This window comes from Chiloscyllium plagiosum, unplaced genomic scaffold (assembly GCF_037043375.1).
Source record: "Chiloscyllium plagiosum isolate Xiang-an unplaced genomic scaffold, Cpla_swu_hap1 HiC_scaffold_27, whole genome shotgun sequence".
NCBI classification, from domain to species: domain Eukaryota; kingdom Metazoa; phylum Chordata; class Chondrichthyes; order Orectolobiformes; family Hemiscylliidae; genus Chiloscyllium; species Chiloscyllium plagiosum.
In genome coordinates, this window is record NW_028270165.1 from 90,171,849 (window position 1) to 90,199,706 (window position 27,858).

General features: G+C 47.0%; 5 protein-coding genes and 1 pseudogene across 6 annotated transcripts in view; 2 read left to right on the forward strand and 4 right to left on the reverse strand.

Moving 5' to 3' along the window:
* On the reverse strand, positions 1-26,645 carry LOC148144976 (uncharacterized; annotated as a pseudogene). The gene is made up of 4 exons (XR_015751689.1): positions 26,360-26,645; positions 22,787-23,067; positions 10,072-10,490; positions 1-2,649 (listed from the first exon to the last, which is right to left on the reverse strand). The product of XR_015751689.1 is annotated as an uncharacterized LOC148144976 (transcript).
* LOC148144968 (uncharacterized) overlaps positions 1-27,858 on the forward strand; it is a 293,614-nt gene that overhangs the window by 151,226 nt on the left and 114,530 nt on the right. The gene's annotated exons all lie outside the window — the stretch shown is intronic.
* LOC148144970 (uncharacterized) overlaps positions 1-27,858 on the reverse strand; it is a 219,692-nt gene that overhangs the window by 132,031 nt on the left and 59,803 nt on the right. The window lies entirely within an intron of this gene.
* The window catches only part of LOC148144973 (uncharacterized), an 84,656-nt gene that overhangs the window by 46,024 nt on the left and 10,774 nt on the right, over positions 1-27,858 (reverse strand). The gene's annotated exons all lie outside the window — the stretch shown is intronic.
* Positions 1-27,858, forward strand: part of LOC148144974 (uncharacterized) — a 271,778-nt gene that overhangs the window by 26,502 nt on the left and 217,418 nt on the right. The window lies entirely within an intron of this gene.
* LOC148144975 (uncharacterized) overlaps positions 1-27,858 on the reverse strand; it is a 199,411-nt gene continuing 171,553 nt past the window's right edge. The window contains exon 2 of the mRNA XM_087975481.1: positions 1-122. The gene's annotated coding sequence lies outside the window, so the exon portion shown is untranslated. The remainder of the gene's footprint in view (positions 123-27,858) is intronic.

Below are 27,858 nucleotides of genomic sequence, written 5' to 3' on the forward strand. Positions count from 1 at the left end.
TAAGTTCAGGTAACCTTTATTGCAACCCAACTTTGTTACAGCTTCAGATCCCCCCAGCAAAAAAGGCAGGGAAAAGGTATCTGCTTTTTGAACATCTCAAGGTCAAAGTACACACACCACACCTCCCCTCCTCCCCCCACCCCCACCACACTTCCCCTCCTCACCATGCTGTCTTTACTATTGGCCAGCACCAAGTTGTCCCTTTGTAATCGGATCCTTGGTACAGCCGTAACCCTGAGGAAGTATTGCCTCACTCAGCAATTTCAACCCATACCCTGTCTCCAAGTCAGTTTCTCCCCGCTCATTTGCCAGGAAGGGGCAGTGTAGAGTCAACCAGACTGCTGTGGGTCTGGAGTCACATGGAGGCCAGACCAGGTAAAGGGTGCAGCTGGAACGACTGAGTGAATCCTTTCCCACAATGGCGGTTCCCTTCCCTAACAAGGGAGAGGGAATCAGATGGGGGCTTTCTCCCCCGCCCCCTCCCTGAAACGGTCTCATCGTTAGATTCCGAACTCCACATTTCTGACCGAATACCAATTCTGCCATCTGTCATTGTGGGATTCGAACCCGGGAGTCCCCGGAACCGGGTTGATAGTCCAATCGATAATGGCCCTTGGCCGTCACTCCTTCAATCCCCCGGCGATGGCACGTGAACTCGCTGGTGCTTCCGCAGGTGGGAGGAGCGGGTGAATGGCCTCTCCCCCGTGTGGATCCGCTGGTGCCTTAGCAGGGTGGAGACATGGGTAAAGGCCTTCCCGCACTCGGGGCAGCTGAAGGGCCTCTCCCCGGTGTGGACCCGCTGGTGGGTCTGGAGGTTGGAGGAGCAGGTGAAGCCCTTCCCGCACTCGGGGCAGCTGAAGGGCCTCTCCCCCGTATGGATCCGCTGGTGGCTCCGCAGGTTGGAGGAGCAGGTGAAGCCCTTCCCACACTGAGAGCAGGTGAACGGCCTCTCCCCCGTGTGGACACGCTGGTGGGTCAGCAGGGTGGAAGATCTGCTGAAGGCCTTCCCGCACTCGGGGCAGCTGAAGGGCCTCTCCCCCGTGTGGATCCGCTGGTGGGTCTGGAGGTTGGAGGAGGTGGTGAAGCCCTTCCCGCACTGAGAGCAGGTGAAGGGCCTCTCCCCCGTGTGGATCCACTGGTGGCTCTGCAGGTTGAAGGAGGTGGTGAAGCCCTTCCCACACTGAGAGCAGGTGAACGGCCTCTCTCCGGTGTGGACACGCTGGTGGGTCAGCAGGGTGGAAGATGTGCTGAAGCCCTTCCCGCACTGAGAGCAGCTGAAGGGCCTCTCCCCCGTGTGGATCCGCTGGTGGCTCAGCAGGTTGGAGGAGCAGGTGAAGCCCTTCCCGCACTCGGGGCAGCTGAAGGGCCTCTCCCCCGTGTGGACCCATTGGTGCTTCTGCAGTTTGGAGGAGCAGGTGAAGCACTTCCCACACTGAGAGCAGGTAAACGGCCCCATCCACGTGTGGACATGCTGGTGGGCTAGCAGGGAGGAAGATGTGCTGAAGCCCTTCCCGCACTGAGAGCAGGTGAACGGCCTCTCCCCCGTGTGGATCCACTGGTGGGTCAGCAGGGAGGAAGATGTGCTGAAGGCCTTCCCGCACTCGGGGCAGCTGAAGGGCCTCTCCCCCGTGTAGATACGCTGGTGGCTCCGCAGGTTGGAGGAGCAGGCAAAGCCCTTCCCGCACTGAGAGCAGGTGAACGGCCTCTCCCCGGTGTGGACATGCTGGTGGGTCAGCAGGGAGGAAGATGTGCTGAAGCCCTTCCCGCACTGAGAGCAGCTGAAGGGCCTCTCCCCCGTGTGGATCCGCTGGTGGCTCAGCAGGTTGGAGGAGCAGGTGAAGCCCTTCCCGCACTCGGGGCAGCTGAAGGGCCTCTCCCCCGTGTGGACCCATTGGTGCTTCTGCAGTTTGGAGGAGCAGGTGAAGCCCTTCCCACACCGAGAGCAGGTGAACGGCCTCTCCCCGGTGTGGATCCACTGGTGCCTCAGCAGGTGGGAGGACTTGCTGAAGCCCTTCCCTCACTCGGGGCAGCTGAATGGCCTCTCCCCCGTGTGAACCCGCTGGTGGGCCAGCAGGTGGGAGGAATGTCTGAAGGCCTTCCCGCAGTCGGTGCAGGGGAATGGCCTCTCCCCGGTGTGACTGCGCCGATGAGTCTCCAGGGCAGACGGGACACGGAAGCCTTTCCCACAGTCGCCACACTTCCACGGTTCCTCCACAGGGCGGGATTTCTCAGGTTTCTCCATGGCCACAGCTTCAGCTGCACAGAAACACGTGCAGAGCCCCTCCCTGCCGTGAAATCGCCTTTCCAGGCCGTATAACTGTTTCAGGCACCACGCACAGTGCGCCGCAACAGTGGGGTCTCTCGTCCAGTCCCACTGATGCTGAAAACTTCCTCAAACAGGAACCAAGCAGCGTTGACCCCTCTCTCAGAAATCACAGTCAAAAATCGTTGTGGTCCCGATGGATTGAGTGACTGTCAGACATTGACATCAAAGTGAGGACTGCAGACGCTGGACAGTCAGTCGAAAAATGTGGTGCTGAAAAAGTACACCAGGTCAGGCAGCATCCGAGGAGCAGGAGAGTCAATGTTTCAGGCATAAGCCCTTCATCTGTTGATTTTGAAACTTCAGTCTTCAGATTTTCAAATACACTGTTAAAAACAGATTACAAAAGTCATCACTATCAGTGCAGGGTAGAAATTCAGAACAAACAATTCTACTTTCTGTGGAATATTCTTTTGTTATTCCACAAAATTAAAAGCACCATCCCACTCTCTCTCCCCCTCTGTTCTCATTCCGCTCTAACTAATTCCCCTGCAGGTGCTGATTCAGGATCTTACAGGGGCAGAAAAAGCAAAAACATCAAGACTGACATCTCTCTGAATTTTGGATACCTCTACGTGAAAGTTAATATCTTTCATAAAGATGGGATCCTGCTGAGAGTGAGCCGGTCTGATTTTGGGAAGCAAAAAAAAAAGTGTCCATTCAGGGTGAACCTGCAATGCAGCTTCTTGAGGAAGGACCAGACACAAAATGGTTAATGACCCCGAGAAGGTGGGAGCAAAATGAGACATCAAGGCATTAACACCAACACACTTCAGTCAAACTCTTCTGCTCCCAGTCAGGGCAAAACATGCTCTGAAAGTCCAGCCTTCACAACCACACTTCTGCTTCCACTGAAGACAATTAGAGTCACAGAGCACGGAAACAGACCCTTTGGCCCAACCTGCCCAGATATCCTAAATTAATCTAGTCACATTTGCCATCACTTGGCCTCTATATGAGCTGGGTGCTGGCAGCAGGGACTAAATAGGGTTGGCTATCTTGTCAGCAAGGACGAGTTGGACCGAAGATGCTGTCCATCTCTATGACTCCAGTTCCATTTGCCATCACTTGGCCCTGACCCATCTGAACCCTTCATATTCAGATGCCCGTCCAGGAGCCTTTTAACTTGTCATCGTATCAGCACCCACCACTTCCTCTGGCAGCTCATGCCATCGCTCAAGTGACCCACGTTGAAAGCGTCTGGTCTGGTGCACGAAATGACACCAGGATAATCTCAGATCATTCCAGATCGCATCGATACTCAGTCAGTGGCTTTCCCGATCAGGATGTTGTACGTGATCAAACAGGTCAGTGGGTAGGCGATGCCCTACCTCTTAGTTCAAGTATCTCCCTTGCTGGAGGGTCCCTTGGAGACACTTCAACTGGACTTCATTGAGTTGGAGAAATGAGTTGAGTTGCTATATATATGTTTAGCTTATTGCTGATGTCTTTTCGAAGTGGATTGAAGCCTACCCTCCTCCTAACGCTACTGCTGAGACTGTGGTGTAGATTTTGTTTAAGGAAATAATTACCCACTTCAGTATACCTGCATGCATCAGCTCGGACAATGGACCACACTTTGTAGGTAATATTAACAGAGAACTCTGTTCCCAGCTTTGTATTTGTCGGCAACTGCACGGTGCTTATCATCCTCAGTCGGCCAGACTTGTTGAATGTTTTAACCAGGCTCAAGACTAAATTTGCCAAATTAATGGCCGAGTTTGGCCTCTCCTGGTAATGCTAATCCCTGTGGCCTTATTCCAGATGCGATCCATATCTGTGGGCAAGACACGACTGTCTCCAGCTGAGAGTCTCTCTGGTCACCCCCTCTGTACCCCTTGGAACGATTCAGCTCCCTTCTCAGTCCACTTCCACCACATGACCGAAGCAATGATTGGTTCTGTTCTTGCTCTAACTATGTGTTATGCGTGCCTTTCACTCCCAGGACCATGCGGCCTACAGCGACGTTCCCTCCCTTTCAGCCTCGTCACGGGTAGAAACTGGTTCATTGGTGCTCGTCAAGAACTGGACTGGCAAAGGTCTCCAACCTCGTTGGAATGGCCCCTTCCAGGTTTTACTTCCCACCCCTACGGCGGTCACAGTCGTTGGGTGCTCAGCTTGGGTCTAACTGCACCATTTTAAATTGATTGACTGCACCAATCAAAAGGGGGGAAGAGGAGGAGAGAATCCTGGAATCCCAACAAAAGGAGTGGACCCTGTCCAGTTAGGTTTTGAATCTTGCTGTTGTTCTAATGTTAATCTTATTACAGATACTTGAACTAAGAGGAGGGACTTGTGGGGGATCGCTTATCTCCTCACCTTTCTGATCACATACAACATCCTGATGGGGAAAGCTACTAAATATGGATGCGACCAGGAATGATCAGAGATTATCCACCACCCATGCTGAGGAGATGTCATCCAGTGCACCGGACCAGACGCCTTTGACGTGTGGAACGTGATGAAGATTGATTATTGCAATGGACTCTTACATCAGAAAGACCAGATGGTCCATCTGGACAGTAGAAATCAGTGGGAGTTACCATGTCGTTACCATGTCTTTTTGATTTTACCTGCAGAGGCAAGCCTAGTGAGGATAAAAATGATCTACTCAGGAACACCATCCCTTTTTGCAGGTCGGGCCAACTCGAGAAAAGGGAAGCCTGATAGGGGAAACTCCTCAATCCACAAACAACTTATTTATACAGGCCCACAGAACGCTCTTCACCCCAGAGGCAGTAGCATGTTACTCATCTCTATTGGGAGATGACTTACTTGCTCCGTCCCCAATCCCCGATTCCATTCCATTTGTCAGACTTCCTACTGCCGACCCTGCGAAGAGAAATATCACTTTCCAATACCTCCGGTCTGTGTATACAAACAGCTGGTGTAACACTGGCTGGGGTACAGTAGGCCATGTGCGGCACATGGACCTGGAAGGGAACCCTTCCCTTGTGCATTGAAAGGCCTTTTCTCTTTTCAGAACCTGATACTGTCACCAAGACCATGTACAATAGATCTAAGGGAGAGCCCAATGGGAACAGCATTCTGAGGACCATTGTCTCCCATACAGTGCGAGTGCTCGAGTCACTTGGCCCATTTTTTACAGCGCTCAAGCAACTCCTCTTGCAAAACGTCGACCCTTTACTCCTGTAGACCTGACCAGACCCCCTGCTGTAACATTTCAGTAACCTATTTTGACAAATTCTCCCTAATATACACCAAACCAGACTATTATTTCTTCAGCTAAGGTAAAGCTACCAATTTATTTGTCCGACATGGCAAAGATGTCCCTCATAAGGTCTCTATCGGAGCCCTTGTTCCCACAACAGTACCTTGCAAAACGTCGACCCTTTACTCCTGTAGACCTGACCACACCCCCTGCTGTAACATTTCAGTAACCTATTTTGACAAACTCTCCGTAATATAAACCAAACCAGACTATTATTTCTTCAGCTAAGGTAAAGCTACCAATTTCCTTATCCTGGATGGCAAAGATGTCCCTCATAAGGTCACTATCGGAGCCCTTGTTCCCACAACAGTACCTTGTCCTGGCCAGTGGACAAGTCGATGGAACCTCCATCTGAGGAGGATGCAGCGGTCGGTCTCAGCCAACCTTGCTCCACCTGGAAGGATCCCAAGGGACTGGGTGACAATACAGGACACCCGATAGGCTGGGGAATCCAGAGTACCCTGGGGTTGGAAGGATCGGCAGGGGTGACAAGTCAACAGAACCGCAATTCCCTCTTTGACGGCCTGACCATTCGAGGAAATAAGACTAAAGAGGCTCTGAAACAGAGTAAACTGGGATTATCAGACCTGTGTCTTTACTCTGTACAGAATCGGTATGCCTTAGACTATATACACCCCCAGGAGGGTGAGGTCTGCACCATTGTCCAAGATAAATGCACTGTGGGCATTCCCAATCTCACTGGCAATATTACTAAGATACAAGAAGAGATCCAGGCATTCCTTGACAGAATGACTGAAGGGACCAATTGGGGAAACTGCAGATCGGGCTGATGGAACAATTGGCTTATCAATTTAGCTATGTCTGTCGGTATTGGTATTGTTAGGTATTTAATTGCTCGGCTTATGAGGTCCCTTAGTGATATAGATTTGCCCCAGAAGATGCTCCTTTTGGGATCTGATGGCTCACCCACATGTGTCGATGGCGATGATAAATATGACCAGATGAGCTGCGAAGATGGTGGTGCCGCTCTACAGGATGTTGATGGCTGGACCACCTTGAATGGCATTTGTTTGGACTAGCCTTCTCTTTCAGTGATCGTGGTGCAATCAAAGGGAGGAATGAGGGTGTGGGCATCTGGGTGATAAAAAGTCTATAGCCTTAAAACTTTTCTTTAAACATTCAGACTAAAATGTAATGCTGAATTATTAAATACATTTACTGCACTAGAAAATAAACTGGCAGGAAGGCTCAGAAAGAGGAGAGAACTTAAAGATAGGGACACCTGGGCTCACCAAGTGATAACAGGATGCTGTAAGGCAATTAAGAACGTTTGCCTCAGCATCAGTGAATCTGTGTGAACAGGACCCCAAGTGATAACATTCACAGCCGTTCCCTTGTGAAATGAATGATAGTCTTTGAATCTGACCCTGAAACAAGACTCTGTACTATCCATAGCTTTGTAATTAATGGGTGGAGCTTGTCCATTGTAACGGATTCTTACTACCCCTTGCAAGCAGGGCATTCACAAAATAATTCTTTGCTGTCTTGAGATTTCAAAAGGACACGAGAGAGAGAGACCATTTTAGTGCTGAGGCTGTTGAATTAACTTAGTGCTTATCTGTTATGGATTGAATTGAATTGCATTTTGGGACTTTATGATGAGAGGTTTTTATTCCAGGTTTCCAAAGAGTATGATCTCCAGGACAAACCAAGAGAGAGGCTTTATAGGTCTGAGTTCTCAAAGGATTCCCTGGGCCACCTCAAATCTCCACTTTAACATAGGGCATAGGACAAAATGGCTTCTGCTTGGCTAACTCGGTGGGACTGAGTCAGGCAGATACTCACGACTCAGAACAAACAAGAAACCACAGACTGATGTCAATCCAGTGAAAAAAACTGCAAATGTGAACCTAACCATCAATCGCAGAAGTAACGGTTTAATCCTAACCGCCAGACAGGACAAATACGATTCCAAGTACAAGTTGTCTACAAGAAATTATGATAGATTAGATTAGATTAGATTAGATTAGATTCCCTACAGTTTGGAAACAGGCCCTTCGGCCCAACCAGTCCACACTGACCCTCCAAACAGTAACCCATCCAGAACCATTTTCCCTCTGACTAATGTACCTAACACCATGGGCAATTTAGCATGGCCAATCCACCTGACCTGCACATCTTTGGACTCTGGGAGGAAACCGGAGCACCCGGAGGAAACCCACGCAGACACGGGGAGAATGTGCAAACTCCACACAGACGGTCACCCAAGGCTGGAATCGAACCTGGTGCTGTGAGGCAGCAGTGCTAACCACTGAGCCACTGTGCCGCCCTAGGCTAAGTCAAAAATGCATGAGGACCTTGCGGGATCTGATTGAGCATGATCACATAGTAACAACCAATGTCTGACTCTAAACAATGTACATAAGTTCTATCCAAACTCTAAAAGTCGGCGGATTCTTTTGGCACTCTAGGAGTACTCATCGGTGGCCCAGTGGTTAGCACTGCTGCCTCACAGCACCAGGGTCCCAGGTTCGATTCCAGCCTTAGGGGGCTGGCTGGGTGGAGTTTGCACATTCTCCCCATGTCTGCGTGGGTTTCCTCCCACAATCCAAATATGTGCAGATGTGGTGAATTGGCCATGCTAAACTGCCCATAATGTTAGGTGCATTGGTTAGAGGGAGATAGGTCTGGTTGGGCTACTCTTCAGAGGATCGGTGTGGACTGGTTGGGCCAAAGGGCCTGTTTCCACATTGTTGGGAATCTAATCTAATCTAATCCTTCTGGGTTGATCAGAGTCTACCGTCCAGGCCATATCAAAGAATAAACAATTGCTTGTATGATTGACAAAGTCACTTCCAGGTGTGTTTATTGACCAATCCCAGAAATCCGAAGATCTAGACAGCAGCCCAGATCAGAACAACCAGATAGGAAATGGTTAATGTCCCCAGGATGTGGGGAGAAAAATAAGACACCAAGGCATTAACACCAACACCAGGGAAAAACTGAACATACAGACGTGACAAACATTCGTAGCAAACCAGAATCACAGATGTACAACACAAAAACAGTCCCTTCAGTCCATGCTGACCAGATATCCTAAATCAATCTCGTCCCATTTGCCAGCACTTGGCCCATGCCCCTCTAAATGTTTCCCAACATATACCCATCCAGATACCTTTTAAAGGTTGTAATTGTACCAGCAGTCACCACTTCCTCTGGCAGCTCATTCTTTACACACACCACCCTCTGTGCATAGGAGTTGCCCCTTAGGTTTCTTTTAAATCTCACCCTAAACCTATGAGCAATCCCAGATCAAAGATCTTGTCTATTTACCCTCGCCATGCCCCACATTATTTATACAAGGTTGTAGGGTCACCCCTGTGGGATACAGTTAAAGCAGTGTTACTTCTGCAACCATAATTGCTTCTGCAAGGTAAATGAACTGACGCCAGTGTATAATTGTTTCAGCCAAGAGTGGAGTTAACAAGAATGAAAAATTGCTTTTGTATTAGCTAAAATGTGCATACATGAAATGTGCCTGGAAATGGTAGATGTTGCACACAAACAGATAAGGTGCTGTGAGGGGAGGGGGTGGAGGTTAAGCTAGACATGCTTGTACAAACAGTTATAAGCATCTGTTTCCTGCTTGTGCAAAAACAAAAAAAAACACAATCAGGGAGGTCAGAAGGCTCGGTGTCGGCGAAAAATGGGAGGAAATGTTGCTTTCACAAACGAGGAAGCAGCTGGCGGTGAAAGGGGATATACGCTAACACTTTGTTCACGCACAAGGCTGAATAAGGCAAGAAATAGACAAGAGTAATGGACGCCACCGGGAAAGAATGGAGGGACAAACCGATCTTTTGCGGATCAGCTTGGAACATCAGGGCGGGGGGAAATGGGAATGAGGGAAAGAAGCTGAATGTGCTGAAGCAAGGTGGAGGAAGAACAGAGGATGCAAAGCCGGCTTGAAGCTGCAATGAGGAATATTGCATGTGCTGTACTTGTACCTGTTGCAGTTACTGGTGGGAATCGGGTGCATTTTAAACATCAAAACAGGAGATATCCAGCCCTCCCCCTTCCCAATCTCTATCCTTCAGTCCCTCCTCACCCGGGTAACTAAGACACATACCTGAGTTTGCGGAGGCTGCTCCCTCCCTGCATTCACTCCAGTTGCTACAAGTGACCAATTTCCCCTCCTCCCATCTCTGTCTCCCTCCCAGGATGAAGAGTCGGCCAGAGGGCGGGAGATTCACTTTGAAACTGACAGAGACACTTCCGCCTTGTGACGTCACATATAAACTAGGGGCGGGGTGAGGAAAACTGACGGCTTAGGGGGCGGGGCATGGCCCACAGCGGGACCCCGCACTGCGCATGCGCTGCGCCTGCAGCACACGGGGAGGACGAAACACACTTTCCAAAAATCCCCTCCCTTCAGAGAATCCCCACAGTGTGGAAGCAGGCCACTCGGCCTCACCGACCCTCCCAAGGGTCACCCACCCACACCCATTCCCCTGTCCCCATTGCTCTTCATTTATCCCCGAGTCATGCACCTTACCTGCATATTAAACCTAATTTAGCATGGGGAAAAACAATGACTGCAGATGCTGGAAACCAGATTTTGGATTAGTGGTGCTGGAAAAGCACAGCAGTTCAGGCAGCATCCGAGGAGCAGCAAAATCGACGTTTTGGGCAAAAGCCCTTAATGAGGAATAGAGGCAGAGAGCCTGCAGGGTTCAGATCTGAACTCTGCTGGTTTGAAGGTGGTCCGGAGTCTGTGTAGGATGAGTTGATTACGGAGGCAGGCACTGAGGAAACAAATGTGGCTGTGGTAGCGAGTCTGTTTGAGGACATGGTCAAAGAGCTTCAGGGCAGAGGAAACGTGTTGGGAGTTGCAGTGGGAGAGGGATTCCTTGAGATTTTTGTAGAGAGAGGAGGAAAACTTCTTCAAGGCAGGCATCCTTGCAAGAGGATTCACTGTAGGGTTAAAATCAACTAGGTAAAAACAAGGACTGCAGATACTAGAAACCAGATTCTAGAATCACACAACTCCAGGTTGTAGTCCAACAGGCTTCTTTGGAAGCAGTAACTTTTGGAGTGCTGCCTCTTCATCAGGTGGTTGTGGAGGATAAGATCCTAAGACACAATTTAGAGCAAAACATTCCAGTGTCCTGCCACTGAAATGGTATATTGAACAAAGCTGGATTGTTCAGTCTTCCACCTTTTCAAATAGGTTACAGGTCTCATTACAATGTAAATCACAGAACATCTTGTTTGCACCTTCTCAAGATAACAAGGTTTTATAGCAAAAGCTCAAACCATGAACTCGATGGGCTGAATGGCCTTACTTCCGCTCCTCTGCCTTATGGTCTTATCTCAGCTCAGACAATGCATTAAAGGTGTGAGGTCAGAGTCTGCCTGTATCCCAATCTTGAGTCAGACTGGTTCTGTTTCCAAAGTCGAATTGACAAACTATTACATGTATTGACTGCCTGCAGATTTTTCCTTTGAAAAATGCACATAGAATGTATCTGCAAATATACATCTCTTCCCCCCCCTCCCCCCCCCCCCCCCCACCCCACACACACACAAAGTTTGCTGGGTGAAATTGTACTTGCAGAATTATGTCTTACTTTGCTCAAAAACTGCATGAATCCATGTAAGATTCTGTAAGTCAGTTTAACCATTGTGGCACAGACAGTCTCACACAGGGGAGCTCACACCTTCAATACATTATCTAGGCTGACGCGACACCAATTGGTAAAGTTCACTTGAGGATTTAACTATTTTAAAAGGTTTTGTGATTTACATTTGAAAGAACTGAAACTATCATGGTCATTCGAACAGATGAGAGACTTAACAAACAATCCGGGTCTTTTTCAATATATAATTTCAGTCACATCACACTATAAACTGTTGCAATAAATTCTGTGTCTTACAATCTTATATTCCACAATCCCCTGATGAAGGAGCTGCACTCCGAAAGTTAGTGCTTCCAATTAAACTTGTTGGACAGAATTCCTCAAGTAGGGCACCATAAGAATCCTGGGAGACTGCTATTTCCTGTTTACTTCATAATGAACAATCATTAAGCACGATCGCCTATTTATTTCTCATTTTGTTTCATTTTTCTTGTTTAATTCCCTGCGATGATGTGGGAGAATTATTAGATTTGGGTCAGCCATTTGGTCACATATTAAAGCCTGGGAACCATTTTGAATCTCGGCTTAGTGCCTGCTTGCTAAAGTTTGTGTTTCCCAGGTTCAGCGAGACGGTTGGCCTTGCAGCTGTGCTGCTTCCTGATAAACAAATTCTTTCCTGACATGGGGCTTTATTTCCATCCCCCACAGTTGGCGAGTCAGGCAGGAGGTACCCTGGTCCTGCCAGGTCACCGGCCGATATCCTTTCAGAGATGAAATATAGAGGGTGGTTGCTGCTTTTGTTGTGTCCAAAATAAAGAGGAAAGCTGGCCAGGGACAAAAGTGCTGTTAGAAATGTTGATACAATTCTCCCTACTCAGCCACAAGATACCAGTGAGAGAACTCAACAGGGTCCTAGCGTCTGGACGGAATACTGCTGAGAGCACTTGTGCTTTACAAAGTTAGTAATAATGAATTTGCTTACCCCAGGGTTACGAGAGGTGAAACCCTATTTGAATGAATTTGGCATACAGGACACATTGGGCAACTATTAAACACTCTGTTGTATTTCCCTGGGTTATGGACTCATGCAGAGACACAAACAACTTGTGTTGAAAAGTGTTCGATTTGCAAATGGAACAAGGAAAAGGTATATAGAGTTTGCACACTTGGTTAAGCAGCAATGTGTCACAGCCAGGATTTATGAGGCTCAACTCCCTAACTTGGGCTGCTCTGGAATGTGAGTGCCTTATTAGCCTTGGAAGGAAGGAAGGAAGAAAGAAAAGCTGACAAACTCAGATATGAAGCAAGTTGGAAAATGTTACAGAGAGACACACACAGGCAGAAGTTTGCAGGAAAGTTAACACTTCATAATCTGGTTTCAATGCACATTAGCCTGGGTATGGTACTGATATCACAGGGGTCTCAAAAAGGGTACTCCCTCAATACTCAAACCAAAACATGGGTGCCCCCTGCTGGACTGGTTTGTGTTCATTCTTTGCTGCTGCATATTTCAGTTGATGATGTACATTATTGTTAACACTCTCAAACCTGGTGCCACACAGATTTTCGGAAAGCAGCTAGGAAAAGATCTGAAGCATGTTTAATTTGTAAACAAACAAGGTGCATACTCGAAGAGGGATGCCCTGTGTTTGTTAACCACCTCCTTGCTTGGTCGGCCTTTTTAAATTGTCTACAACTTGCTTATATAGTATCACCTCGCGTACATTGTTATGAATATTGTCTAATAAGAGTAGATGTATTTAGTAGCTGAATCAAAACCATCCCAATGACTGAAACAGCTGACACTGGATTGTTGGACAAGTGGGAAATATTTGCAGTTAACCAAAGCACTTCAAAGTTTACAGTCACAGGTACGTCAAGCTGAAGAATTAGGACCGGGGCATATTGGAGCCTGCTTCCTCGGGCAGAGAGTTCCGCAGATACACTACTCTCTGGGAAAAGCAGCAGCCCTCACTTCCTCCTCCTCATCTCTGTCCTAAACCTACTCCCCCAAAGCTTGGGGCCTAGTCTCAGCCACCAGCAGAAGTGACTGGATAGGGTAGGGCTTCATCCTCTCAGTGCAATGAATTCCCACTTTCCACCAAAATCCCGGATGTACTCACTTAGTTGCTTGCTGTCTCACAAATGAAAGATTTCATTCTAACTTCTTCCGATCCCAGGAAGGGCAAAGCATCTTTGAAAGTTGCTCTGAAAGCCCTGTCTTCACAACCACACTTCTGCTTTCACCGAAGACAGTTGGAGTCCTTCAGCCCAACTCGTCTATGCCAATCATATATCCGAACTCAATCTATTCCATTTGCCAGCATGTGGCCCATATTCCTCAAAACCCTTCCTATTCATGTACCCATCCAGATGCAGAGGGATGTGGGCCAAATGCTAGCAAATGGGACAAGATGAATTTTGGATATCTGGTCGGCATGGACGAGTTGTACCAAATGGGCTGTTCCCGTGCTGTATGACTCTAATCTTATTCGGTGAAAGCAGAGGTGCGATTGTGAAGGCTGAAGTTTCAGAGCAGCTTTCGGAGATGTTTTGCCCTTAATGGGAGCAGAAGTTACAATGAAATCTTACATTTATGAGACAGCAACTGAGTGAGTAAGTAAGTACATCCGGGATTTTGATGCAAGGTGGGAATTTGTTGCACTGTGGGGATAAAGCCCTACCCTATCGAGTCATTTCTGCTGCTGGATGAGACCAGGCCTCAAGATTAGGAGCAGATTTAAGACCGAGATGAGGAGGAACTGCTCTTCCCAGAGAGTAGTGAATCTATGGAATTCTCTGACCACGGAAGCAGTAGAGGCATTTTCACTAAGAGAGACCTTGGAGTGCAGATTCATAGCTCCTTGAAAGTGGAGTCACAGGTCGATAGGATAGTGAAGATGGTGTTTGGTATGCTTTCTTTTATTGGTCAGAGTATTGAGTACAGGAGTCAAGAGGTCATGTTGTGACTGTACAGGACATTGGTTAGGCCACTGTTGGAATATTGCGTGCAATTCTGGTCTCCTTCATATGCGAAAGATGTTGTGAAACTTGAAAGGGTTCAGAAAAGATGTACAAGGATGTTGCCAGAGTTGGAGGATCTGAGCTACAGGGAGTGACTGAACAGGCTGGGACTGTTTTCCCTGGAGCATCAGAGGCTGAAGGGTGACCGTATAGAGGTTTATAAAATCATAAGGGGCATGGATAGGATAAATAGACAAAATCTTTTCCCTGGGGTGGGGGAGTCCAGAACTAGAGGTCAAAGGTTTAGGGTGAGAAGGGAAAGATATGAAAGAGACCAAAGGGGCAACTTTTTAACACAGAGGCTGGTGTGTGTATGGAATGACCTGCCAGAGGAAGTTGTGGAGACTGGTGCAATTGCAACATTTAAGAGGCATTCGGATGGGTATATGAATAGGAAGGGTTTGGAGAGATATTGTTTGGGTGCTGGCAGGTGGGACAAGATTGGGTTGGGATATCTGGTCGGCATGGGACGGGTTGGACCAAAGGGTCTGTTTCCATGCTGTACATCGCTATGACTCTAAACTCAATACACAGTTGAAAGGGTATTTGCAATGGTAGGGGAATGAAGGGTAGTTGGGACAATGCAGGGAGGAGGAGCTGAGTTGATGGATAGATCAGCCATGATTTTAATGAATGGTGGAGCAGGCTGGATGGGCCAAATGGCCGACTCCTGCTTCTATTACTATGAAACTATAACCCTGCATTTCCCATGGCTAACCCACCTAACCGACACGTCCCTGGACATTCTGGGCAATTTAGCATGGCCAATCCAAATCAAGGCCAGTGAGCAGTATAGTGATGTGGAAAATGAACATCAGAGTGTGATAGAAAGGGACAAGGGGAGTAAATGTACCAGCAATCAAAACTGGATTTTAAAGGTCACAAAAATTGAAACTAAAAACAGTGTGTCTGAATGTGTGCTGCATTGTAACAAAAGTGAATGAGTTGACAGAACACATTGAAGAGAATAATTATGATCCGAGACTCCTTACAGAGACATGGCTTCAGGATGGCAAGGATTGGATCCTGAATATCAAGGGGATAGTCAGATGGGAAGCTCGGTAAAGGTAGAGGGTTGGCACTGCTTATCAAAGCACTGATCAAAGGGTAGTCTGGTGTCACCTCGGATTTCAGGTCCTGATTTCTCTGTCCTCTGTTGATCTCCCTGTTCCCTATTACCCCTTCTGGAACAATAAAACATTCAGTAATCATGCCCCAACCTACAATCTCCCAGCCTGTCAACCATCCAGGCACAGAGTGTAGTCATAACAGGGAATTAAACAAGAAAAATGAAACAAAATTAGAAATAAATAGGTGCTTATGCTTAATGTTTGTTCATTCAGAAGTAAACCAGAAATAGGGCTCTCCCAGGATTCTCATGGTGCCCTACTTGGGGAATTTTGTCTCCCTTCCATCGAACTATTAGCACCCAGCTATGATTTACAACAATATTTACAACAGAAGTAAGGCACCTGTTCTCAAATAGGCAGAGATATACTGATGTAGATTTTTGTTTCTCTTTCGTGCAAACACACGCACACGTCCATGGGGGTGAATTTGTATGTGCAGGTTCGGGGCGATTGGCTATGCCAAATTACCCATAGTGCCCAGGCACGTGCAGGTTAGGGTGGATTGGCCATGCTGAATTATTTAGTGCCCAGGGATGTGCAGGTTAGACGGGGTAAATGTAGAGCAACAGGTGTAGGGGAATGGGTGTGGGTGGGTTAACCTTCAGAGGGTCGGTATGGAGTCTTTAGGCCCTGTGGCCTGCTTCCACACTGAGGGTTCTCTGAAGGGAAGGGGTTTTGCAAACTGTGACTCGTCTCTTGATATGTTGATGTCACAGCAGGGAAGTGGCCCTGTCCGTGAGTGAATCTCACTCTTTCTGGGCAACTCTTCATCCTGGGAGGGAGACAGACATGTGGGGAGGGGAAATCTATTCACTTGTAGCAACTGGAGTGAATGCAGGGAGGGAGGAGACTCCACAAACTCAGGTATGTGTCTTAGTTACCCGGGTGAGGAGGGACAGAGGGATCGACGTTGGGAAGGCGGGAGGAGGAGATAGCTTTTCAGTTTTGATGTTTAAAATGCACCCGATTCCCACCAGTAACTGCAACAGGTACAAGTACAGCACATGCAATATTCCTCATTGCAGCTTCAAACCGGTTTTGCATCCTCTGTTCTTCCTCCACCTTGCTCCAGCACATTCAGCTTCTTTCCCTCATTCCCATTTCCCCCCGCCCTGATGTTCCAAGCTGACCCGCAAAAGATCTGTTTGTCCCTCCATTCTTTCCCGGTTGTCTTTTGTGAGTTTTGAAAACTTTCCCAGTCCTCTGAGGATTGGAGTTGGGAGATTACGTTGTGCACTCTCCAGGACATTTGTTTGGCTACTTTTGGAGTATTGTGTGCAGTTCTGGTCTCTCTGCTAGAGGAAGGATGTTGTGAAACCTGAAAGGATTCAGATAAGATTGACAAGGACGTTGTCAGGGTTTGAGCTGAACAGGGTGGAGCTGTTTTCTGTTGAGTTTTCAAAGGCTGACGGTGACCCTACAACCGTTTATAAAATCATGAGAGGCATGGAAAAAGGGAAATAGAAAAGATCTTTTCCCTGGATGGGTCATAGGTTCAGGGTGAGGGTGAGATTTAAGAGGAACCTAAGGGGCAACTCCTATGTTCAGAGGGTGCTGTATGTAAGGAATGAGCTGCCAGAGGAAATGGTGATGGCTGGTACAATTACAGCACTTAAAAGGCATCTGGATGGGTATCTGAATAGGAAGGGTTTAGAGGACATAGGCCAAGTGCTGACAAATGGGACTGGATTAATTTAGAATACCTGGTTGGTACTGATGAGTTGGACCAAAGGGTCTGTTTCTGTGCTGTACATCTCTATGACTCTGGCTTTCCACTAACATTTGCAACGTCAATAGGTCCACTTTCTCTCTAATGTCGGTGTTAATGGCTTGACATCTCATTTTGCTCCCACCTTCCTGAGGACGTTAACCATCTCGTGTCTGGTCCTTCCTCAAGAAGCTGCATTCCCGATTCACCCTGAATTGACACACTTTTCTTTGCTTCCCAAAATCAGACCTGCTCACTCTCAGCGGTATCCCAGTGTCGTGAAAGATATTAACTTTCAGGTGGAATTATCCAAAATGCAAAGAGAAGTCAGTCTTGACGTTTTTGCTTTTCTGCCCCTGTAAGATCCTGAATCAGCACCTTCAGGAGAATTAGCTAGAGCGGAGTGAGAACAGAGGGGGAGAGAGAGTGGGATGGTGCTTTCAATTTTGTGGAATAACAGAACACAAGAATATTCCATAGAAAGTAGAATTGCTTGTTCAGAATTTCTACCCTGCACTGACAGTGATGAGCTTTGTAATCTCTCTTTACAGAGTATTTGAAGATCTGAAGACGGAAGTTTCAAAATCAACAGATGAAGGCCTTATGCCTGAAATGTTGACTCTCCTGCTCCTCTGATGCTGCCTGATCTGCTGTGCTTTTCCAGCGCCACACTTTTCGACTCTGACTCTCCAGCGTCTGCAGTCCTTATTTGACGTCAATGCCTGACAGTCACTCAATCCATCGGGACCACAACAATTTTCAACTATGAGTCTGTGAGAAGGAGCAAAGCTTTTTGATTCCTGTTTGAGTAGATTTTCAGCATCAGTGGGACTGGATGAGAGACCCTACTGTTGCAGCGCACTGAGTGTGGAGCCTGAAACAGTTATATGGCCTGGGAAAGGGCTCCACACGCGTTTGTGTACATCTGAAGCTTCAGCCATGGAGAAACCCGTGGAATCCCGTTCCGTGGAGAAACCGTGGAAGTGTGGCAACTGTGGGAAAGGCTTCCGTTTCCCATCTGCCTCGGGCGGATTCCTCGGGTTGGGATTTTTGCAAATGGTGCAGGGACTGCTTTCGGCTTGGCCTCACCCCATTACCCAGACACCTAACCCCACCCCCTCGTTCCATTGTTGATGTCACTATGCAGAACTGGTCTTGAGGGGTTCAGAGTGAAACTCCCTGCCTCTGGGCAACTCTTTATCCTGTGGGGGGAGAAAATGAACTTTTGTATCTCTTTTCCCCAGGTTTGGGGGTAGGGGGGTGTCCAGAACTAGAGGGCATAGATTTAGGGTTGGGGGTGGGGTGTAAGATTTGTGAGGGACCTAAGGGGCAACCTTTTCACGCGGAGGGTGGTGCGTTTATGGAATGAGCTGCCAGAGGAAGTGGTGAAGGCCAATATAATTACAGCATTTAAAAGGCATCTGGATGGGGATATAAATAGGAAGGGTTTAGAGGGACATTGGCCAAATTCTGGCAAATGGGTCACTAGGTGAAGTTAGAATAGCTGGTCGGTGTGGACTGAAGGGCTTGTTTCCATGCTAGTCAGAACCAATATCACAAGACTAGGAAAAGGCCATTCACCCCTTCCAACCTGTCCTGAGCTGTGGTTAAACTGCATATAATTCAGTGCAAGTTTCAGAAAGGTTTCAACAGCTCTTAAATTTAACATGCTTTCAGACTTCAGCTATGTTTCTGAATATATCATTTTAGGTATTCTTAATTGTAAAGATACGCGTATCTAGTGAACACAGCCCACACCTGTTGGTGCTGCCAGGAAACTTTACAATGCCGATGAAACGATGCTGTACCTGCACTCAAAAAATGTACAATTTCTAACAAGACTAGCTCCTCATTCACTGCCCCATCTGATACACAACATTGGGAACTCGCTACAGGAGGCTGCAAAAAAATGAGCAGCTTTAAAACAAAAACCTCTTGGAGCTCAAAACTTTCAATGAGAGCCTGAGTCTTGCAGTAAGTAAGTTCAGGTAACCTTTATTGTGACCCAACTTTGTTACAGATTCAGATTCCACCCCCGCACCCCCCTCACCAAAAAGCCGTGGAAAAGTTGTTTTTTTTAAATAAGCAGCTCAAGGTCAAAGCGCTCACACTGCCACCCCCTCCGCCTCTCTTCCTCTACTATTGGTCAGCACAGAGTTATCCCTTTGTAATTGGTTCCTTGCTACAGCCGTAACCCAAAGGAAATACTGCCTCACTCACCAATTTCAACCCATACCTTGATGCCAAGTAAGTTTCTCTCCACGCATTTGCCAGTGGAGGGGGGGGGGGTGGCAGGGCAGAGTCAACCAGACTGTTGTGGGTCTAGAGTCACGTATAGTAGGCCACACCAGGAAAAAGGAGATAGCTGGAACGACTGAGTGAATCCTCTCCCACCACGACAGTTTCCTTCCCTAAAAAGGACGTGAGTGAATCTGATGGGGGTTTCACCACCCCCAACCCCCGAAAATGGTTTCACCGTTAGATTCTGAACTCCAGATTTCTGACCAAATTCTAATTCCACCATCTGCCCCGGTGGAATTCAAACCCAGGAGTCCCCGGAACTGGGTTGATAGTCCAGTCAATAATGGCACTGGGCCGTCGCTCCTTCAATCCCCCTGCGGTGGCACGTGAACTCGCTGGTGCCTCCGCAAGTGGGAGGAGCAGATGAAGCCTTTCCAGCACTCGGGTCGGCTCAAGGGCCTTTCCTCTGTGTGGACCCGCTGGTGGGTCAGCAAGTTGGAGGCCTGGGTAAATCACTTCCCACACTCAGGACAGCTGAAGGGCCTCTGCCCCGTGTGGACCCGCTGGTGGGTCAGGAGGTGGGAGGCCCGGACAAAGGCCTTCCCGCACTCAGGGCAGCTGAAGGGCCTTTCCCCAGTGTGGAGCCGCTGGTGCCTGAGCAGGTTCAAGGAATTCCGGAAGGCTTTCCCACACTCGGGGCAGTTGGGAAGAGTGTCAATTCAGGGTGAACCTGCAATGCAGCTTCTTGAAGAAGAACCAGACACAAAATGGTTAACGTCCCCGGGAAGCGGGGGAGCAAAGTGAGACATCAAGGTATTAACATAGACACCAGAGAGAAACTGAACGTAAAGATGTGGCAAATGTTTGTGGAAAGCCAGAGTCACAGATATACAGCATAGAAACAGACACTTGGATCAAACTCTTTGGTGCTGACCAGATATCCGAAATTAATCTAGTCCCATTTGCCAGCACTTGGCCCATATCCCTCTGAGCCCTGCTCCGGACGGCGGCCATCTGGTCCACAGAGGACCTGCGCAGTTTGCAAAACATCTTCCCTTCCGAGAAGCTCCATCGTGTGGAAGCAGGCCACTCAGCCCAGGGAGTCCACACCGACCCTCCAAAGGGTAACCCACCCACACCCATTCCCCAACCCCTATTGCTCTGCATTTAACCCTTACTAATGCACCTAACCTGCACATCCTATGGCTAATCCACCCTAACCTAGACAGATGCCAGCCAGACATCCTAAATTAACGTAGTTCCATTTGCCAGCATTTGGCCCATATCCCTCTAAACCCTTGCTCTTCATATATGCAGATGCCTTTTATATTGTGTCATTATGCCAGCCTCCACGACTTCCTCTGGCAGCAGGTTCCATACATCCACCACGCTCTGCATGAAAAAGTTTCTACTCACTTCCCTTTCCCCATTCACCTTAAACCGATGTTCTTCTAGTTCTGGACTCCCCTATCCTGGGGAAAAGACCTTGCCTGATCCATGCCCCTTATATATTTTTATAAGGTCACACCTCAACCTCTGATGCTCCAAGGAAAATATCCCTGGCCTATCAGCCTCTCCCTGTACCTCAAACGTTCCAACTCTGCCAACAAGCCTTATAAAAGTTTTCCCACCCCTTTGAAAGTTTCACGACATCTTTCCTATTGCAGGGAGACCAGAACTGAATGCAGGGAGACCAAAAGTGTCCTGCACAACAGCAACAGGACTTCCCAAATCCTGTACTCAATGCTCTGACCAATAAAGGAAAACATACCAAGGTCTCTTTGTTCTGCAACACTCCCCTTAACTGTGTAAGTCTTGCCTGGATTGCTTGACCAAAATGCAAACCTCACATTTCTCTAATTAAACTCCACCTGCCACTCTTTGGCCGATCAGCCCATCCGATCAGTTCTGATTTATCGCTTTTTCCTCCCTTATTCCAGAGAGGCTGAAAATCTCCATCCCACACACTCTCCCTCCATTCTCAGTTTGCTGAACCTAATCCCTGCTGTACCTCATCCTGAAGGGTCTGGTTCATGCTGATTAACAGGCCTACACTCACCAGGGGGGGGGGGTCTAATTGAAACATACATAATACTGAACGACCTGGACATTGGACAGATGTATCAATTGGTAAGAGAGACTAGGACCAGAGGACCTTTTAGAATGGAGAAAAGGAAAAACTTCAGCCAGAGAGTGGTGAATCTATGGAATTCCTTGACACAGAAGGCTGTGGAGGCCAGGTCACTGAGGATATTTAAAACTAAAATAGATAGGTTCTTGAGTATCAAGGGGATCGAGAGGTATTGGGAGAAAGCAGGTGAATGGGGTTGACAAACTGATCAGCCACAATTGAATGCTATGAGCAGACCTGATGTGGTGAATGGCCAAATGTATGCTCCTGTCTTATCGTCTCTTACTGTCCTGGACATAGTGGGAGAGTTGGGAGCAGGAGTAGGTCAGTTGGTCTTTCAAGCCTGCACAAGCTTTGAACAGATCATAACTAGATAATAATCTACCGACATCTAGGTGGATAGGCTGGGATGTTTTCAATGGAACACAGGAGGTTGAGATGCAACATTATAGAGAATTATAAAATCATAGAGGAGGTGAATGGCAGGTGTCGTTTCAAGATTAGGAGCAAATTTTTAAGGTGCGAGGAGAAAGATTTTAAGATAGATATGAGGAGCACCTTTTTCCTTTGAGAGAGTGGTTTGTGTGTGGAATGAATGTCCAGAGGAAATGGTGGATGCAGGTACAGTAACAACGTTTATAAGATGTTTGGATAAGGACATGAATAGGAAAGGTTCGGAGGGATATGGGCCAAACACAGGCAGGTGGAACGAGTTTAGTTTGTGAACATAGTCAGCACGGACTAGTTGGGCTGAAGGGTCTGTTTCTATGCTGTCTGACTCTGTAACTGTTCTATACTGGTCTTGAAACCATTTTCTTGCCTTCCCCCAGAAACATCCACCTCTTTGTTGTTCAAAAATCAGAGGAGTTCAGCCTTGAATATATTTAATGACACCCCACCCCACCCCCGAACAGCAGGAAGGCATCCCCACTTCTGAACTCAATTCCTCTTGCTAATATTACACTTGCCTTGCTGATTGCTTGCTGCACCTGTCTCACAACAGGCAGTGACTGGTGTAGGAGGACGCTGAGGCCCCTTTGTACATCCACACGGCATTCCCAATGAAGGGCTCGGGTCCGAAATGTTGACTCTCCTGCTCCTTGGAAGCTGCCACACTTTTTGACTCTGATCTTCAACACCTGCAGTCCTCACTTTCCCCACATCCCAATATATCACCATTTAAACAATGCACTTCCTTTCTGCTGTTTTTTCCCCCCACAGCAAAGGCTATAACTTCACACTGTGAGACTGTTTTTGCCAACTGAGACACTGATCTGGATCAACATTTCCTGAGTCTGCTCCTCCCTGGATTCACTGTCTTTACATTCAGTTGCTGCGAGTCAACAATCGAAGCCCACAATGAAATAAAGAAATGGAAAAGAGAGTGCCGTACTCACAATGTGAAACAGAGGAAGGAAGTTGTAGTCTGGAGTGAAGCTCAATCTTCTTTCAGAGAGAGAGGTGCAGCAGCTTCAGAAGCTCATGGGACAACTTCCGCATTCAGACAATAGTGGATGTTCTCATTGGCAGGAGGACTACCCTACTTCCGGTCCTCCAAGGCTCCCCATTAGCTTCTAAAGAAGGTCGCGCCCCGTTGCAGCGGACAGCTAGGAGCATGCGCCGTTCTTGCTGACACCGAGGAGCATGCGTTGTACACTCTGTGGCAATGCTGCGATTACTGACAAATTTAAGTGTCCAAATGCCAATAGGAGAAAAAGAAACGGTAGAGCCAATATTTATTTATTTAGGACTCGACATAACCAAACATGCTCCTCACTATTTTTGCTACTCACCTTGCCGACACCCCTCATGATTTTACAAATCTCAATAAGGTCACCCCTCAACCTCCTCCACTCCAGTGAATAAAGTCTCAGCCTCTCCTTATAACTCAAACCCTTCAGTCCTGACAACATCCTGGTACATCTTTACCGAACCTTCTCTAATAGTATTCTTCCTATAACAGGGCGACCAGAACTGTACTCAGTGTTCTAAAAGTGGCCTCACCAACATCCTGTATAATTTCAAATGATGTCCCAACTCCAATATTCAACGGTGCGGGCGGCACGGTGGCACAGTGGTTAGCACTGCTGCCTCACAGTGCCAGAGACCCGGGTTCAATTCACACCTCAGGCGACTGACTGTATGGAGTTTGCACGTTCTCCCCGTGTCTGCGTTGGTTTCCTCCGGGTGCTCCGCTTTCCTCCCACAGTCCAAAGACGTGTAGGTCAGGTGAATTGGCCATGCTAAATTGCCCGTAGTGTTAGGTAAGGGGTAAATGTAGGGGAATGGGTGGGTTGCACTTTGGCGGGGCGGTGTGGACTTGTTGGGCCGAAGGGCCTGTTTCCACATTGTGAGTAATCTAATGAAGGTGTGAACAATGAAGGCAAGTGGGCTAATCAACTCTTAACAACTCTGTCTACCAGTGATGCAACTTTCAAAGAACTATGTACCTGAACCACAACCCCATGTCTCTGTTCTACAACATAACCCAGGGCCCCGCCAGTAACTGCTACAAGTCCTCCCCTTTTTATTAAAGCAAAGTGCAATTCCTCACTTTTATCTATACCTCTCTCGTGTACACGCTCTCTCTCGGACACAGACACACACCACCCAACACGCACACAGGCTTATACTCCATCACACTCATACATTACCAGTTTTTGTTTTAAAGCTGCTCATTTCTGAGGGGAATCCAAGATGGTGGCAACTAGCAAGTCTGAATCTACAGTGCTCCTCCCAAGACTTGGGTAAAGTGGGTCACCCACCCCCACCACACTCACCAAATCATTGATAATAGTTGCTTAATTTAATTAGTTGTTTCATATTAAACTTAAACAATCTAATCTTTAGTTAAAATGACTAAAGGGAAGGGAGCCCGCAGCTCTCAACAAGCAGGACCCCCTCCCCCACCCTCTCCAGCTCCAGCAGAGGTGTCCACAGCCGCCCAGGGGGACTTACCTACAGGGGCAAGCCTTGTGGAGATGATCTCCAAGCTGGACGCGAAGATCGACGCGTTTATCGAGGAGTCCCGAAGTCGACGGGACTCACTCTCGGCCGCGCTGCAGAAGCACGACCAAGACATTAAAGAAATCGAGCGCCGAGTCGGAGGGGCGGAGCTAAAGGCCGCGACCTCCGAAACTGCAGCACAATCGGCTGTGGATCAGGTCTGGACTCTCGAACAGCGAGTCCGAACCTTAGAGAATAACATTGACGACCTCGATAATCGAGGTCGTCAAAAAAATATTCGTTTGTTGGGCCTTCTCAAACGGGAAGAGGAAGGCCAGCTTACAGTATTCCTGGAGCAGTGGCTGCCACAGCTTTTAAATCTGGAAGCTGGATCAGGCCAGGTAAGGGTGGAAAAGACCCCCAAGCTATGATCTATAAAGGATCCAAGATCATGTTATTCCAGGACTTTTCCCCGGCTCTGGTTCGAAAGAGGAAGGCATTCGACGAGGCGAAGAAGCGTTTCAGGGACTTAAATATTCAGTACTCCTTCCACTACCCAGCGACGTTACACTTTAACCATGAAGGATTCATATATAACTTTGGATCGCCAGAAAAGACTAAGGAATTCTTAGACTTTCTTAGATAAACTGTAAGGCATAATGGATGTTGGTTTGCCTTTCACCCCACTTTGGTTTGTATCCCCCCTTTTTTTTCCTCTTACTTTACTTTACTGTTTAATATTATCATGCGGGGTAGGGAGAGGGATTTGATTTTCTCCCCCCCTTGGGGTTGTTTTCTTTTATTATTTTATGTATATATGAGGGATGTATGTATGTATATATGTGTGTGTGTGTGTATGTGTGTATATATATATAAAAAAGCTGGGATATATATTAAAAAAAAAGCTGGGGGTTTGGTTGGTGTTGGTGGGGGGAGGTGGTTACCTTATTCAAATTTACTTCTGTCTCTCGGAGCAGGGTTGCTTTCCCTTGTTATTTTGTATTATATTTAATTATTATTTGTTGAGGTGGTAATTTTATAGTTATATATTTATATATGGTATTAACATTACCAAATATATCCAGGTGTTGGTGTGGGTGGGGGTCGGGTGCTCACTGTTAACTCTAGCTTTGTATTATATTTGAATTCTCATTTTATTGAGGAGCGTCTGGGTCAAGGGTGGGGCATTGGTTGGGAGAGGATATGATGGACTTTTGGAGAGGAAGTGACACCCCCGGGAACAAGGGGAAAATCTCCACTTAGATACGTTTTATTTTTTTTTAGAAATGGTTTTTTATTGTATTGTTGTGGGCGTATTAGAGAGGCGTTATTTTTGTAAATTTTATATGCTCTACGCTCGGGATGTTCTGGATAGGGTTCCCCCTCCCGAGGGATCTCGGATTGGCCCAGATGATTATGGTTGATCAGTCGGTTAAGTGGTGCACTTGGAATGTCAAGGAGAGTAATTCGCCAGTCAAAAGGAAGAAAATATTATCAAATCTTAAGAAGGAAAGAGTTGATATAGCTCTCCTACAGGAGACACACCTGTCGGATAAAGAACACTTGAAATTATGACAGGGTGGATTTGATCAGGCCTTTGTTTCTTCTTTTAGCTCAAAAAGCAGGGGAGTTGTTATTCTTGTCCGAAAGAATTTCCCTTTCAAAATCCTAAAGCAGATAAAAGACGAATCTGGACGATATATTTTGATTAAAGCCCTCATAAATGGAGAGGAATATGGGATTTCAAATTTGTACTGCCCTCCGGCACACCCCTTTAAATTGATAACGGAAGCCTTTTCAAAATTGATGGCTTTTGGTGCCCGTCATATAATTATAGGGGGAGCCTTTAATTGTATTATGGATCCGGAAATAGATAGGATTCCCAAGAGTACTGCAGGAGTATCTCCCAGATCTAGACAATTGATGGATCCGAACAAAGAATTAGGATTAGAAGATGTATGGAGATGTCTTCATCCACAGGGCAGAGATTTTTCTTTTTACTCCAATCCACATAAATGTCATACCTGAATTGATACGTTTTTCGCCCCCTCGATTTTTTAAAATTCCATATCATCCTGTAAAATAGGTAGTATAGCAATTTCCGATCACGCTGCTGTATATATGGAAACTAAGGCGAGGAACAATGGGACATCCCCTCAGCATTGGCGTATGGACCCCTTCCTAATGAAAGATAGTAAATTTGTAAAGTACTTCTCTCAAGAATTTAAAATGTTTTTAGAAATTAATTCAGGTACAGCTCGCAACCCATCAATGATGTGGGAGACCATCAAAGCTGACACGCGAGGTTTGATCATCTCCTATTCAGCGACCCAGAAGAAATTGAAGGGAGAACAACAGCGTCTGCTCGAAGCTCGCTTAAAAGCAGCTGAAACAGCATACACTGATAGACCTTCTATTATTAAATTGCAAAGGATTTCGGCTCTTAGGACAGCTCTAAACACTACGCTTACTCAAACGGCTAAGAGGGAAATATTACTTTACTGTTTAATATTATCATGCGGGGTAGGGAGAGGGATTTGATTTTCTCCCCCCCGCTTGGGGTTGTTTTCTTTTATTATTTTATGTATATATGAGGGATGTATGTGTATGTATGTGTATATATATTATTTGCAAAACAAAGGTTATGTGAATATGGCGACAAACCGGGGAGATATTTAGCATTTCTTGCAAAGAAAAAAAAAGGCCCCTCAGACTATTACGTCTATCAAGGAAGGTGCGGGTATTTTAACTCATGATCATAAAAAGATTAATGCGATCTTTAGAGAATTTTATTCTGAGTTATATAAATCGCAGGATTATGAAGATAGGACGAGGAGGATGCAGTCATGTTTTAAAAATTTGACCTTTCCAGGCCGAAATCCGGAAGAAGTATCGGTCCTAAATGCTCCTCTTACAGTCCAAGAAATACTTGGTGCAATTAGGCAACTTCAGAGTGGTAAGGCACCGGGCCCAGATGGTTTTCAAGCTGAATTCTACAAAGAATTTACAGAAATATTGGCTCGTCCACTTATGGACATGTATAACTGCATATAATCAGGGCTGTCTCCCGCCTTCGCTGAAAGAGGCAAATATCTCTCTTATCCTTAAAAAAGGAAAGGATCCAGAAGATTGTACATCATATAGACCATTATCCTTGCTAAATGTAGATTTTAAAATCCTTTCTAAAACGTTAGCACTGAGACTAGAAAGGGTACTGCCACATATTACAAAGGAGGATCAGACGGGGGTTTATTAAGGGCCATAGATCATCCAATAATATTAGAAGGGTTTTGAATATGATTCAAGCCCGTCATCAGGGAAAGATACCAGGAGTAGTGGTTTCATTAGACGCGGAAAAGGCATTTGATAGGGTCGAATGGTCATATTTGTTTTACGTATTGGAAAGGTTTGGCGTTGGTCAGGTGTTTACCAAATGGGTCTCAACATTGTATAGTGATCCCAAAGCAGTTGTGGTTACCAATGGATTAGGTTCGGATAGCTTCAGTGTGGGTAGGGGCTGCCG